Here is a 16,810-nt window from a genome sequence, read left to right as displayed (position 1 = left end):
CCCGTCGCACCATCGTGCGCCCGTCGTGCCGCGCGCCCGTCGCTCGTCTGCCCGAGTTGCGAAGGCCTTACATTCTCCTCCACCTGAAATCGTTGTCGTCCTCGACAACATACCATCTCGGTAGCTCTCCACCAAGATCATCATTATTCAGGATGTTGACCTTTCTACACAAGGCAAACATCCTTGCAACATATGTAGAGACTCTTTCTCCACTATGTCTCGGCCTAGTGACCACTGCCACCAAGCTCACCATCCATAATCCATGCTCAGGTCCATGGAAACTCCATCCATCTCATCTGCAACATGCCATTACCTATCATGCCTGCTCCATATGCTTGAGGACTCACTGCCATGAGCAGCTAGCAATGAGCCCATCTTCTTACTCATCTAAGAAGATGTAGAGGGAGTAGAGCCTGAGGGCTCTTCCTCACTAATCAACTCGATCCATCTATCAGGATCCTCAACCTCCATCCTTTGTAGATAAGCAACCCGGTCTTCCTTCTGGACATCCGGCTTCACATATATCTCATCATCATCATCATCATCTTCCACCAGCTCTAGCCTTCTTGTTAAGTCCAAGATGCTATCTGAAAGTGTCTTGATGACCACTGACTGCTCCGCAAGCTTTGCCTCAACAGTGGACAACCGCTTGTTTACTTTTTCCTTGTCCTCCATTTGCATTGCTCCTACTTTACAATCAGGTCTTGTTGCACCAATGGTATGCACACCAATGGGTACATCTTCTCTTCCATCATATATGTAGAGCTTCTTCAAATGTGGTACAATCATAGCATCGAATTGTTTCATAAATTCCACCCCCAATACAGCTTCATAGTCATCAATCCGTGCTATAGTGAAGTCCACCTTCCCGGTCCATTCACCAAGTGTAGTATCCACCTTCTCGGCTACACCAAGAATGTCCATCGGAGGAGAATTTATTGTCTTCATTTGTGCCCTTGCTGGTACAAACTTTAGTCCAATCCTCCTTGCAGTATCCTCGCTCATGAAGTTGTGGGAGGCTCCACTATCCACCATAGTGATCACATTAGTGTCCCCAACCTTCATTCGAACATACTCTAACTTGTTTCTTTCTGGGTCTCTCTTAGAGACTACTTCTGTAGTAGCAGAAGCACCAAGTATCTGCATCATCCCCACAGAAGCATCATTACTCTCATCATCAGACTGTGCAACCGCAGCCACCTTTGGTTTAGAGGGACAATTCTTCACCATGTGTGGTCCTGCACATATCCAACACTTCAAAGGCTTCTTTGCCTTCGAACCATCATCTGCTTTCGAAGCACCATCATCCTTCTTCTCTTTCGGCTTCTCGGACTTCTTCTTCTTGTCATCAGAAGTCTCATCAAGGTGATCCACCAACCTATCAACCGCAGCAAAAGCTTCTTCAAGTGTTCTAATCTTCTGTCTCCTCACCTCATTGCGTGCCCAAGGTTTCAACCCCATAATGAAGTTGAACACCTTGTCTTTTTCTACCATGTCATGAAGTTCCAAAGCTGCACTTGAATACTCTTGCTGGTATTCTTGTAGGCTTCCGGTTTGCTTTATGTACTTGAGTTTGGTCCTTGCTTCCCATGTGTCATCCTGAGGACTGAAGTGGGTCTGCAAAGCCTTCTTCAAGTCTTTCCACGAAGTGATGTCATCAGTACTGCCATTGGAAATTTGGTCCACCGTCCTTCGCCACCACATCTTAGCATCCTTTGTCAAGAACTGAGTAGCTACCTTGACTTGTGTCTCACCATCAATCAGGTTCAACCGCTCCAAGTACTGCTCCACGTCCCATAAGAAGTTGCCAAGAATTGCTGCCTTCCTTGTTCCATCATAAGATTCTGGTTCCTTGACCTTCATATGAGGCATTCCTCCAAATGAATAATGCCCCATGGCCCTCTTCACAATTGTAAGTTCATTCTTTGTATCTTCAAGAGTCTTCTTCAAGTTCTCAATTTCTGCACGACTTTCTGCAAGATCTTGATCCCTTGATTCCTCGACTTCTCTGACCCTTTGTTCGAGTTGTGCACACCTATATTCAGTGTACTCATTTTGTGTCTTGAGCTCATCATTCTGCATTCGGATTTCATCGAGTCCTTCTTTAAAAGAAATCTCCATACTCTCTATCTTTTCCGACATCTTTTCCATGAACCCAATAGTAGTATCGCCATGATTAGATCCGGCCTGAGACCCAGCTGCCATTTCGTCCAGCTTCTTCTTCCTTTGCGATCTAGTCTCGACCATTCAACAATTCCACCGAGTATCCTACACTTCCACGAGCAACCTTTGCTCTGATACCAACTGTCACGCCCCAAGCCTACGGTAGTCTTTCAACCGTGCTGGCGAGGTGCGGCACCACCGAACGCTTTATTTTTAACAATACTAACGTTTATGGGCTACGCCTATTCCAACATGAACATACTTAACTTGTGTTCTTATAACCGAATAAAGTGTTATCCTTTATACTTTAACAAAGAACATTCTCAATCATCAACCATGAACAATAAACCAAGAACAATACACAAGTATAAAGGGAGGGGCAACTCCCGGTAAAGTCTGCCTAACAATATATTATAACAGCTCCTTCAATTTTACAATACAAGTGTGCTTAACAAACTTCAAGCCAACACTTAGAGTAATTTTACAACAGGCATAGAACAACATTTTACAACCATGTCATGCACCTTTTGCACAAGAGGAAGTGCTCACCCGAGCCACCCAACCTTCCTGCCAAATCCTGCACGAAACTGCACACTCGAACCTCCTCAAACCATACTTAAGTCAACCTTGCACCTTAGAAGTGCTACGCATGAGATATGCGCAGCCTCCTTTTACCCCTGTGTGTTTTACCCCTTGTACGAATGAAGATGAGCGAAGTTCGTTGGTACAAATGAGGAGCAGCCACCTTCTACTTATACGCATATCATCCATGCGTTAAACCTTAGGCCGACCACTCAAATATCAATATGAACACCCCTTAAAGGTTATTCCACATGTCGGCTTTGTATATTTTATGCTCCACGTTCAACATGTATAAACCTTCGTGTTTTCTTATAACATGTACGTATATGCATGTGCTCCATTATATTATATTTTATTATCCATGGTTCTCCATATATATGTGCCATCGCATGGCCATATGTCTTATTATCATGTTGGTCTTTATATTTTAATATCGTATATAAATGTGCTCGCTCACACTTAGTCGCATTAAGTGTTGCACATGTATTGTCGCATTCTTTCGTCGCACAAGTTCCGGATGACTGTCGCACTTCGTCGCACAAGAGCGCCCGCCCGTCGCTCGTTCGCCCGCCCGTCGCACCATCGTGCGCTTGTCGTACTGCCCGCCCGTCGCTCGTCTGCCCGAGTTGCGAAGGCCTTACAATAATGGTTATTCTCGTAGATGAGCACAGCAGGAAAATTCCAGGCCTCGAAGAGTTGTCCCTGATTGGCAGTGTCGTCTCCATAGAGAGTGAAGGTAGCTGCACAGACTATAGGTGAGCTTGGGACATCGTGGTGGGTTGCATCAAATTATCCGTAGCTTCCACTAGAAAACACATTCCTAATATCAGGCTCAATTCCCATATACGATCAGGCCAGGAATAGTGCGTTGAAGACAAAGATCACGACCATCAGAAGCATGGATTCAAAGCCAAGCCAAAGATCTCCATACACAGAGCTTCGAATTGAAAGCTTGAGATTGACGATTCTGTAGTCCTTTGGATTCGCCACATTCATTTGGTTTTTCTTGTTTTTCCTTGTTCCCGAGTTTGATCGTTGGGTTTTGCAATTGGAGTTTGTTTCACCAGATGGATTTCGATAGAGCAAGATCAATTCATTGATAGTCTAGGTAAAAGCAAGCAAGCACCAGACATAAATAAGTTGTATAATGTGTAGATGCATGTTGTAGGCAGTGTTCTTATGAAACTGATGCTATTTATCTCATATTTTTCGTAAGTCGGGAATTCCATTTCAACGTTGCTTGAGAGGGCTCTGCCAGCGCTATTCCATTGCCAAACATTTCTAGAAGATATTCTTGAAGCGTTATTTGAAGAACTTGAAACGTTGTGAGTTTTTGTCTTGTTGCATGGGACGTGTGAAGAACTTGTAGCATTTGGTTTTCCTACGTGAAGTTTGTAGTGTTGAGCCAGCAACATGGGCCTGTCATACCATTGCAACTATAGTAGAACCTAGAGCATTTTCAAGCGTAGAGATGCATAACAATGAAGTGTGCATTAAACGATATGGGTATAGATTATGGTCATATTTATGGTTCTGCGCTAACTGCTGATTCAACCTATAATTCATTGCGCTCTCCCATGGAACGATGTCGAATTGGATAATTTATTCCAGAATTAAAATCTTAGTGGGTCATATTATTGTGGTTGTAGCAGACTCATCATTTATGAAAGGGATCAAAGTATTCATCCATCTCCTATCTCTGTCTATAAGAAAAGGATTGAATCATTGAAGGGAGCCGAATAGTATTTGTTTATTGATCAAGAGGAGACCAAATTCAAAGGAGTCATTGGTTGTTTGTGATCTAAATCTGAAGTTCCTCTTGGAACCATTTTTCTTATACCTGTAGCAGCTTAATTTTGGAGAAGTCGAGTTGGTTTCAATAACACCTCCATATCAATCAATTCAGTCTTATTATCAGTGGGAGTTCATTGAAGGTGTTCTATTCCCAATGGCAGTCATCTAATATATTTTCATCAGTTTATTGCATCATATACCAGAGGGTCGAATTGCCTTTGGAGGGTCGAGTCACTCGCTTTAAGGGACAAATTTTTGGATGATTTATTGGAAGGAAAATTTCCATTCCATGGTATCATAGGCAACATTATTATCTTCACCTCTACTATACTTATTGTGTAGAGCCAAGGAATACTCCATCAAGGGTATTTTTTATCATTGCAACCACTTTAGCCATCTAATTTGAGAGATTCACCTCATATGTTCAATGAAAAGGACCAAAATTAATATAGTATTGGAGTTCTTAAAAACTTTCATACATTCCTCTGATCATGACACAGTCGAAATCAACAAAACCACTCTTGTTGACATTCAAACATGTCTGCAGCATACACAGGAAAAGGTAGAATTTTGAGAGCTTGAATCTCAACTTTAGCAAGAAGAATTACAGCATTGGAGTCATCATTCTAAACATTTTTCTGTTCAGAACATTGAGAGAGACTCTCGTTAGCAAAAAAAAATATAAAGTTGAGGTTGATTCACATTGAGTGCCTAGTTCAAGAGAAAATTTGTATGCAGAAAGAAGAAGTTCAGCCTACACTTCCCAAGCCCATCATTAGACCTTGGGAAGATCTTGTCAACAACAAGCACAAAACAGGTGTTGGATATGATAAGGAGGCATCCTTTCATATTCCATACTATGCCAAGCCCATTCAATTTCAAAGTGTTGGGTTTCTTCATGGCGGTTCACCTTCACCTTTTCCAGATTATGCTTCTCCACATTTGCAACCAAAAGTTGTTAAATGCCAACACTGTGACCAAGTTGGCCATATGAAAGATCATTGTGGTTAGCGTAATCATTCTTCACACAGATGCTTCAAAAACAAGCCTCCTGCAAGAACAAAGATTCATCTTGGATGGATCACTTCTTGGCAATGGGCTTCAACAACCAAGAAGATATTTTTCTCATACAAGGATTTGTTCTCAAATATTGAAAAGTCTTGCAGTTGAGTTTTCAGCATCTTCTCACCTTGTATCTGACAAGGGGGGAAGTGATGGTCATATACAAGCTTCAAATCCACATCAAGAGAACCTGAACCACAACCTAAACCTACTGCCTAATTTAGAGTTGTAGCCAAAGGTAGAGATACCCCTGAGCATGTCATTAGTTAATGGTCAACCTTAAACCATATATGCGGGGTGAGACCTCCCTTTTTAGGCTAAGATTCTCCCTCTTCAAAGAATTTAGGACACTTCCTCTAGAAGAAGACTTTAGCTTCTTTCCAGTTTTGGAAGAGTACCAAGAATTGCATTAAGCATTCCAGTGTTGGCGATCATCCTTAAACCACCCCAGGTTGTAGACCTCGCTTTTTCAGGTGAAGGTATCCCTCTCCAAAGCATTAGGGACACTTCCTCTATAAGAAGATTTCAACTTCTTTCCAGACTTGGAAGAGTTTTGGGAACTGCACTAAGAATTCCAGTGTTGGTGGTCATCCTTAAACCATCACCTCATGACAACATTTCAAAGAGCTCATTCAGCCTAGCGTTGCCATGGATTTTTTCACATTTTGTACTACAACTCTCTTCTTGGACTCATACATACCCCTTCGGATTGGGGGAGGGTGGGGAGGGGGAATGTTGGACACATAATATGCCAAGGGTTAAGGTGTGGGAGATGAACAGTCAAAGGAGTCCAAGAGACGTTGGAAGATGAATCCAATGGTCACAATGATGTATTATAAATGTACATCAATGTTAATAGAAAAATAAATTGACTGTGTTATCTTTCACATCCCATCTTTGCCATGGTTGTTTGTGAAAAAAAAAAAAAAAACCTCCACAACATAAAAAAAATAAAGGTTGTGAGAACTTGGAAATAATGCTTACATTAGGATTGTCTATTGAGTGGATTGTCTTGTTGAGATATTTTCTCAAAAACAATCTCTTAGTTTAGAATTTGTTGGATCTCATTAGCACTATTTATGTAGCTTGTATTTTGGTTTTATGTGTGAATATACAATTAGTTTTGTGTGTAATTTGTGCAACATGTCACCTCCTCTAATTTCTTTCTTAGTATCAAAGCCTCAATGGCCTTGACTCCCTCAAGGGAGGGCCAAAAAGGATGGAAGAAATATGACGATTGATCTTCTGTATATAGACTAGTTACTTACTATGTGAGAGTGATTGTCGATTATTGTAGTATTGAATGTAATATTATTTTTTGTGCCTCGCTCAGCATGATCGACATGATTGGAAGGAGCAGTTTGAGTGTAGTTTCCACTACGTGTTCATGTGCATGCATGCGTATGTAGACCCTTCGCTGTGTGGAGGTGTATTAGTGCATGGAACATGTTTCTATTGTGTTGAATAAAATAAGAGCTAGCATACAACACAAATACCCATCTGCATATGGATTCTCACCCTAGTTTTGAAGCACAAGATTTTGACCGTGATTGAAAAAGACATCAACGCTGCATGGGTTTGTTGTATCGCAGTTTGAAGATGATGATAATCCTTTGTAACTGGTGGATGGATCGATGAAGCCTTTTAAGAAATTTGTGAGATATTATTTCAGTTCATTCATCAGTTGGGGATGCTCAGGACTAAGATTCCATTCCTCTATCTCGAATGATGACATTCTTCTGCTTCCTATAACTATTTAGAAAAATAGTCCTTAAGGAATTTAATAAATATTTTTTTATTTAAATACATCGAGTACATGGGCTCCCTACATGTGTTTTTGTATCACAAGGGGTGCCACAGTAATCCCCCCGTGCATGAGGTGAAAAATATCACCATCCAGAAACTGACTAAGAAGACAACGAAATGGAGATATTCCAAAAGCATATACCAAAGCATCTGGCAAATTTGATTTTTCTTTAATGGTTTTCAACATAGTTGCTAGCTGATATGCACCTTCGACACCATACAAAAATAATTTAGCCTGATAACTTTGATCCCTTAGAACCAGGCTAGGGCTCAGTTTGGAGAGTGCTCACTATAATACTCAAGTTTCTGTACAAAAGAGGGAGAATACTAGTTAGTTTTAATATAGAAGAATAAATATATGTTTGTATTGTATGCAATATATGTTGTGTATACTTTTGGTTCCAAACTAAAGGTGTAGAACTAATTATTAAAGAATTAAATATAATTAAATTAGTGGTTCTTGACATTCTTCAGTGCTGAGATAATGTATCGTTAATTTCATTGTTTGAAGCTGATATGTGTTGATGAGTCTTGTTGTGCTTTGAGCTTCAAGAGCATCATTTGCAGATTATTTTTATGAGATCCATGTGTATGAGATAGGTTAAGTTGTATGGTCAAATTTTGAACACATTCAATACCCGGACTACTATCCTAGATAACTGTCAGATATAACAAGCTATGTCATCTTACAAATGGGAGCTTGTCCATAGGATGGTTAATTACTTGGCTACTTTTTCTAACAGCTACATCGAGTTATGTAATTTGGTAAAATAAAGTATGTCAACATTGTTGATCATGCAAGTTCATTAAAGATGGTTAGAGGTGTTTACGTTTTAAATGGAGTTCAAGTGACATATCGAAGATGAAGTGGTGAATAAAAAACATTGTTTGCGAGATTCCTGAGTGGATACGAGTGCTGATGAATATCATCAAGACAAATGTGACTATATGTTAACTATAATTTGTGTTTTTTGTATTAATTTTTGTAATATTGTACTGTAAGCATTAAAGGGAGCTTGGAAATAATGCTTACATTAGGAAATAGGTAGATTGGTTTGCTGAGTGATTGTATTGTTGAGATATCCTGTCAACAATAATCTAAGTTTAGTAATTGTTATATCTCATGAACACTATTTATGTGACTTGTATTTTAATTTTATGTGTGAATATACTAATAGTTTTGTGAGTAATTTGTGCACCATATTTCTCCAATTTCTCTCTGTTACCATCCTATTCTATCCTAAGGCTATAAATGGTGTATTGTTTCTATTACCATCCTATTCTATCCCAGTTCTATATAAATGGCGTAATCTTTTTGTTACCATCCTATTCTATCCCGGTGCTATAAATGGGATGCCAGATACGGCCTGCCTTTTGAAATTCTATCCGCCTTTCGTGAATACCTGTGGTTCTTCTCTGCACCGTAATTTATTAAATGCCAGAGATCCGAAGTCATGCCTGCATTTTAACGATAGAGATAGGTAGTCATTTCTGTATAGATTCAATCCAAACGTGATGAACCAAATTCCCATTGTTGGAATATCTCTCTTCGATTTTATTTCAGACAGTGCCATGTATTCATCCATTTGGGCCAGGTTAGATAAACAAATAAAGTTGTATGTTAAATAAATTTGTCCATCGTTAAATGTAAGTAAATTGATAAGGTTGTATGTATGTTTAGCCCAGCATTGACTTTTATCTATGTACATTTCAAATTGATTTTGTTCTTTATGGTTTGGAATCTTTTGATCTTACTTTTGGTGTTACTATCATGGGTTTATTGATCATTTATATTTATTTATATTGATATGGTTATTTTATCATCATAAAGGTTGTTGTATGGTATCTATACAAGCCACGATAGCAATGCATAATGGTTATTTATACGAGTCATGATAACAATGCATAATGCCTGTTTTATCATCGTAAAGGTGGTTGTATAGTATCTATACAAGCCACGATAGCAATGAATAATGGTGATATGTGACCTATTTGAATTGTGTCTATCTTATTATTTTCAGTTTCTTTCTCACTTTGTCCTTCGGAGGATGAGGACATGTTATGATATTGTTACTTATCCATTAATATAGTGGTAAGTTTTGTTTTTACAGTATCTACAAAAATGTTGGGATCTAAATGGATTTTTTATTTATGTGTGTAATATTCATTTAACCTAGTTATTAGAAACGGGACAACGCTTGTCGTTTCTTGGAGAAACCATCGTAAAAACCCAATGACACTAGAAACACCGTCTTAAATGGACATTTTCATTTTCAGTGGCTAGAAACACTTTCTGGCGAAACGAAATTGTTTCTTCTCCATTTCTGCACTTCCAAACTCCAGTTAACTCTAGTTGAACTTCTCTTTTCCAAACGTTGGTTAAGTGTAGTTCAATTCGCAGTTCAATTCCAGTTGACTTTTAGTTTTCTAGAAGTTGTATTGCTACATACAAAGTGAGAGAACTGTCTTCCACTGGTATTGTGAGAGAACCGCCTTAAAAAAAGCACCAGTTGTATTTGTGAGAGAATCCGTGCAGGCTCCAATAGTTGTGTTAGGCCATTAAACTCCAGCTCCATACTCTAGTTGAGTAGTATTCTTATAGTGTATCAGAGATTTTTATTTATTCAGACAATAGTTACCTTTTTTTTTAACTGTGCAACTACCCATGCAAACCAGTGGCTTTTTTTAGTTGTGCAGCTGCTCATGGTTTTTCAAGGATTTAAGCCGAAGAGGAGAGAAAACTCATCACTCGTCAGATGCAAGCAAGGCACAGATCAGAGCTGACTCCCGAGCCAAGCAGCTTCACGCCCCATCGAGTTATCTTCAGCGGTATCGTCAATTTTATTGTGAACAGGCACAAACTTCAATCTCTAGTTTTTCTTATTCTTTTGGTCAATCTTTTTACAATTAGCACTTGCAAATCTGGGACGACCTGTGAATCGTGATTGACAAGATTTCTTCATACAAGCTTTTTTCATCCAGCTTCTTTATTGTGGCCCAAATTTCCAATAGTGATTGACAAGATTTTTTCATCCAAATTTGTTTCTCAACAATCTTTTGTATGGTAGACATATTAAAAAACCTCTAAGCGAGATCAAATCAATATGAAAAACCATACATCAAAACGATGACCAAATATCAAGACCATTCCTTATGTCAGCTCTAGTTGAGGCATCTCAAACCAAAAATAATACTTGTCTAGGTTGTACTTGTACGCCTTTGCAAATATGCTAGCCTATTTCTTAGAGGTTTTGGCATTGCAATTTCAGCATCTTTTCCACTATATTTTTCTGTTGCCTTCTTTGCAGCCTTTTCCTGAAGTGCTTTAGCTACTCCTTCTCTTTGTTGTTCAGGAATCAGGAGTAAGGCCATCATCCTTGGTCTTCCCTGCCTTAGTAGCTCGGGCAGCAGCCCTCTCTTTGTCACGATCTCTCTGATTTCCGTGAGTCATGGTGAAAAACCGAGCTTGAAATACGACTTTTAAATGCCTTCGTCACTAGCCCAGAAGGGCTTCAACGGCTGCCCACAAAGACAGAGCTCCTTTGGGAAACTTCCACCATCCAAATTTGTTTATACAATAGAGGCAACTGTGCCCCAAATTTCCAAATATTTCTACCAAAATTAACATTATTTTCGAGGTAAATTGGGGACTACTCCTCTATCATAATTTCCTTCCTATGCAAAATTTTGGGACTTGGGAGAACGCCAATCAATTTAGTTTTGTCTAGGGAATCAACAAAAGAAAATTCCCATTCCCATATATAGGAGTGATTAGTTCAACAGAAAGATTTAGGGCAACTCTATTTTAAATGGGATTCAGAGCTACTATGCCAACCTTCATAACATTGTATTGGATCAGTCCAATTTTCCTTGTATAAAATGGTATCACTGTGTTCAAGAATATATTATACTTATATACCAAATTCCAATCGTATCACATATTATATATAATCTGTCATTGTATTCTTGGTATGATAGCTACTCCGCACTTGTCAAAATGAATTAATTTTATTTAAATATTAAACCAATAATATATATATATATACCAATTGGTATCAGTAATCATTGTGTTCTTGGTATGACACTGTATTTAGTGGTTAAACATTTAAAGTATTTTATTAGTTAAAGTGTTTAAATTAAATGTCCTTAAGTTAAATGGCACCTTACTAAGCCTATTTAAATTGTTTATTTATTCGTTAAACATTTAAATTATTTTATTATTTGAAGTGTTAAACTAACTTCTAAAAACCTGTTGTGGCTGTGACTTGAACATTGTGTGAAAGAATAAAATTATGCGCACATTACATGCAAAATACACACATTGCATTTAAATTTTTAAAATTTTTAAAAATAGTAAATTAAAGACAATTTTAAATACAATGTAAAATACACAAATTGTATTGGCTTTAAAATAGAAAATCACATAATGAAGAGCATACACACATTAGAAAGAATAACAACTTGAGAATAAAAATAGAAAATTAAATATGAATTTTATAATTTTTTAAGGGCATATTCAAACTTTATTCCTTTATATTATATGAGAAAAGCTACATGTCGAGAAAATGGGAACCTTTTTGGATGAAAAGAGAGGTGTTCTTAACTAAAAGTAGTGCTATGGATACAATGGAATAGTTTGCTTAAACTAGAAACATATGGAAATAGTAGATCTCAAAAATGTGGAAATATAGGCTCGAGATTTCAATCAACAATAAAAGTGGCTCTTCAAACGAGTTTTGACACCATGTTTGAGAAAACACGGCACTCTATATAGGATGAATACCTTCAATAATGATTCACAGAAATAGGTCAAATATTATAACACTAGTATTTTTGTGTTGTTAAAATATTCTAATAGGGAAATAGTTCATGGCCCTTGTCAACATGGCTATTGAAGGAGATTTTATTAATGTAAGAGAAAATTGTCAAACAAGAAAAAGAAATAGAAATCTTAGGGGAATTGATATTAATGTTCCCATTTCTTTTAGAATTCAATACTTGGCTTTTGAAAACAAGATACATAGAAATGAAATACTACATATTTGGTATTATATGCACATTGTAGATGATGTTTCTAGTGCTCAAGCGTCATAAAAAATTGTCAGCAACCGTCCATCATGTAGTACATCAAACTATGCATGTGAATAAATTTATCTCTTCAAATTTTTAGTTAATTATACTTTTCTAATTAAGTGTCAATTTATTTTTATTTTTGTTTTTGTAACTAATTTTCAAATATAAATTGTGCAAATTAAAATTGGTTGTGGCAGAGAATCATCTATTTTTTATTCCACTCATTTCCCATTGCAATGGAAGAAAGTTCATCAATGTCACAAAGTAGACCACCCCTTTCCCAACATAAATCTTCCATAGAGCCATAAAAAAATAGAAATAAAAGAATATCAAGAAGCAAAAAAATCCTTTGAGGCAAGGTTATGGGTAGCTGTGAAATGCACTCAATCTTATAGTGGAGGATCAATTGGATCAACTAGTTCAAAGGTTTGGTTTTTCCCTTATTGTAAAACACAAAAATCAGGGAATGTAGAAAGAGTTCGATGGCATTTACTTGGAATGGGGAAAAAAGAACAATCAACTTTATGTCTAAGTGTACCTAAAATAGACAAAGATTATCTAATTAAGCAATTTAATGAACCTAAAAAGCCGAGACATATTGCTGAAGGTTTAGTTCAAACCAACAACAATCCTAGTGGATTCACAATTGGTGCTCCACACTCTTGTTCTCAACATCAAGTTCTTGTTTCCCACCTTGGAAACTTATAGGATGTAAAAGGGAGGGGAAATATTGATGCATCCATTGGATGATTTTTGTTTTTCACAAATGACATAGCTTTCAATGTTTGTAGGTCTCCTTATTGCAAGGAAATGGTAAGGGATATAGTTAACAATGCTCCTAAAGGTTACAAGCCTCCCATTTATGAAAAGATGATGACAACAATGTTATCTGAAGATAGGGCTCGGGTTGAAGCTAGACTTCAAGACATTAAAGATAGTTGGAAGGAATCTGGGGTCTCCATTGTCTCAAATGGTTGGACAGTTGTCAATTACCATCCCCTTATCAATATTTTAGTTTCTAGCCCAAAAGGAGTTATCTTCTTAAAATCCCATGATACCACAAGAAAGACAAAAGATGGTCCATATCTAACGGGTCTCTTCAAAGAGGCAATAGAGGAGGTGGGAAGAGAAAATGTGGTTCAAATTATTACAGATAGTGCCTTAGACAATGTCCTTGCTAGTGGGTTGATTGAGGATGAATATCCAACAATTTTTTGGAATCATTGTTCTGTGAACTACTTGAATTTGCTCTTGAAAGATATTAATATCATGCATGGGTTGATAAAACTATAATTGAAGAAAAGATGCTATAACATTTTATTGTTAATCATGCAACATCCATAGAAATTGATAGGAAATATGCAAAACTTCACCTTCTTCAATGTGTCGAGACTAGATTTTCATTTGGATTCATTATGCTTCAACACCTTATTAAAATGCATCAATCTTTGAGAGAGATGGTGGTATCAATGGATTGGCAAGGTGGAAGAGTTCTCATACTAGGGATGGCCTAAAAGTTGAGGGAATTATTATTGGTATTTCTTCAGAGATTTTTTGGAGGAGAGTGGACGATATTGTCACCCTTATTACACCTATTGTTTCCACACTTCACATATTTGATAGTGATCAACCATACTTAGGGGATGTGTTTGAGAGTATGGATCAAATGAGAGAGAAGCTTCATGACATAATGGAAGATGAAAATTCTAGGATCGACAAAGACACAAAAAATGGAGTGTGGGAAGTTAGTCTGACAAGGTGGAAAATGCTTCATAGCCCTCTTGATTCAATTGCATTCTTACTCAATCCTAAATGGTTTCAAAATAAACCATCATTAGATGTAGAGGTGATACAAAACTAGAACACTTTTATGTGTAGGTGTTACGATCATCGGGATTGCACTGCTTTACGATTTGAGTTAGGAAAGTAATTGAGATCAGTAGACCACTTTGCAAATTAAGATTGTGCATACAACAAAAAACAACTTGGACCCATCAACTTCTGGATACAATATGGTACAAGGACCCCCTTGCTTCATTAGTTGGCTATCCATTTTCTTTCACAAGTATTCCCAATAACAAATACCTTTAATGTATTGATTTATTGTTTAAACAATTAATTGTAATGTTCAGTTTCGATTATTTTCCTTATAAGATTTCAATTGAATATGGCTAACATAATTTTAATTTTATTTTACAAGTGACTAGTTCATCTGCATGTGAAAGAAACTGGAGTGAATATGCTTTCATCCATTCAATGAAGAGGAATCGCCTAAGCACAAAAATGGCACAAGATTTGGTGTTTGTATACTCAAATCGACGTCTGTTATCTCGACAACAACTAGAATACAAAACTAGACCCATGAGAATGTGGGATTATGGTGGTTCACAAGATGACGAAAATGCTAAGCTTCCACTTAAGGTGCTACAAGACAATTCTAAAGACATGCTTGATGATACCACGAAGTCTATTAACTAAAACAATGCTTTTGGAATTGGCTCAAGCTCAAAAAACATTCCATAAAATGAGCTTGAAAATCTAGATTATTAGGTTTACTTTCATTTTGATATGAATTGTTGGAAGTGACCTTAGAGATACATATATATTCAAAAGTATGCATTTAATTATTTTTATTTAAAATCTCTTATTCTTATCAATGTTTGCTATTTTCTTGGAATTAATGATGGCTAAATTTTGGGATCTACAAAATTATTACTTCTTTATTAAAACTAAATCACTATTTATGAATGTTTCTTTACAATTTCATACGCAGAAACATTGCATGTTTATGATTAATGATTTTTTTATATTTTTCACCTTTAATATTGTGTTTTTCTCTTTCCTCATTTCTTATATGCAAAACCTCCAAACTATATTTCTCGTACTGTTCTTGTTTCTCATTTTTTTTTTCGGTTTCTCGTTTTTGGTAACACAAGATTAAGGTTTGGAATTGTTTATTGGATGTTGCAATTTTGTTGTTGTCTGGTTCAAAGTGTATAACTATTCATTTAGATTGATGTTTCCCTAGTGATTTGTGGTTTTTCTTGTTGGCTTGGTCATTATATTGTCCATAAGGGTGGTTGTAGGTCACTTATATGAGCTAGGGTGGATGAGTGACAATGGGAAAATAATGGCATGCTAGGTTGAGGAAGCTCCACTGGATGCAATGTTTACTCTTTGTGCATCTTGCATCCTTTTTTTCATTTTCTACCTTGGTAGTTGATTCACCAATGACATAAAGGTTTCTACAATTTGCGCTTGTATTGCTTGTAAGTATGTTTGAAATTTAAAAAGATCCTTACTTTTTGGGTATTGCATACATTTCATAGTCATTGTGATAGTTTGGAATTATTATTGTCGCATGTTGTGAATCTCAGTGCTTGTAATGGACTAGGTTAAATGGTCATGTGTATTTTCTCATGCTAGTTTGGTCCTTTTATCCTATGTGGGGATTGTTGCAAGGAACATGTACAAGGTAACTTTGGGTCACTTCTTGCATTTTCAAGTTTTATGATTTAGGATCCAAGTTCCTTTTGGGGTCACTATTTTTCTGAAAGTTGTTGTAGGCCATGTTCGTTGCAAGTTGACGGGTCAAAGGAGGAAATCAAAATCAAAATAACTTAGAAGAATACCAGACACAACTTACTAAAGTTATACATCTAACAAATGAATTGATTTCTTATTGATTGAATTGCTTTAGGATACATGATTAAATAGATCCAAGAGACTACTAGAGATTCCTCTATAAGCATCATGGATGATTTTCTAGAAATATCTTTAGAATGCTAAATTTGCTTCTAAATTTAATCTCTACTAGAAACTATTAGAAACCTTTCTAAACACCGGGAATAATTAATACTTTCCAACACTCCCATTTAATTTATATCACTACTTCATACTAGTTTAAGTCTCAACTAGGCTTACAATACTTGAGATTAAGTCAAAAACTAGTTTTACTTCTACATGATGGTGCAAGTTGTCTTAAGCTCTAAGTTGTATAAGCTCTTTTTCTTTTTACTCCAAACATTATATTCTTCATACTTTTTCTTGTTCCTAAGCTTTACATTGGTCTTCTTCTTCAATATTTTTTTTTTTTTTTTTTAACCTTCAGAGTCATTTTTATCTGGTTCTTCTACGTCTACATGTACCTTAGTTGATGCTAATTGGCCTTTATACAATCATCTTTGGGATAAAACACATTCTTTTCCTTTTCCTTCATCTCCTCCTCTACTAATGCAACAACTATAATGGTTTCCTTCAATTTTTTTATTCCTTATTTTGTTGTAGTTAAAAGACTTTTCCATACATACTTTCATCATTATCAAACTTG

The sequence above is a fragment of the Pinus tabuliformis genome, chromosome 6, assembly GCF_031772625.1.
Source record: "Pinus tabuliformis cultivar Carrire ecotype Pingquan chromosome 6, CPIR1, whole genome shotgun sequence".
Classification (NCBI taxonomy): domain Eukaryota; kingdom Viridiplantae; phylum Streptophyta; class Pinopsida; order Pinales; family Pinaceae; genus Pinus; species Pinus tabuliformis.
The sequence above is the reverse complement of the archived record's forward strand: the minus strand, read 5'-3'. Positions refer to the sequence as shown.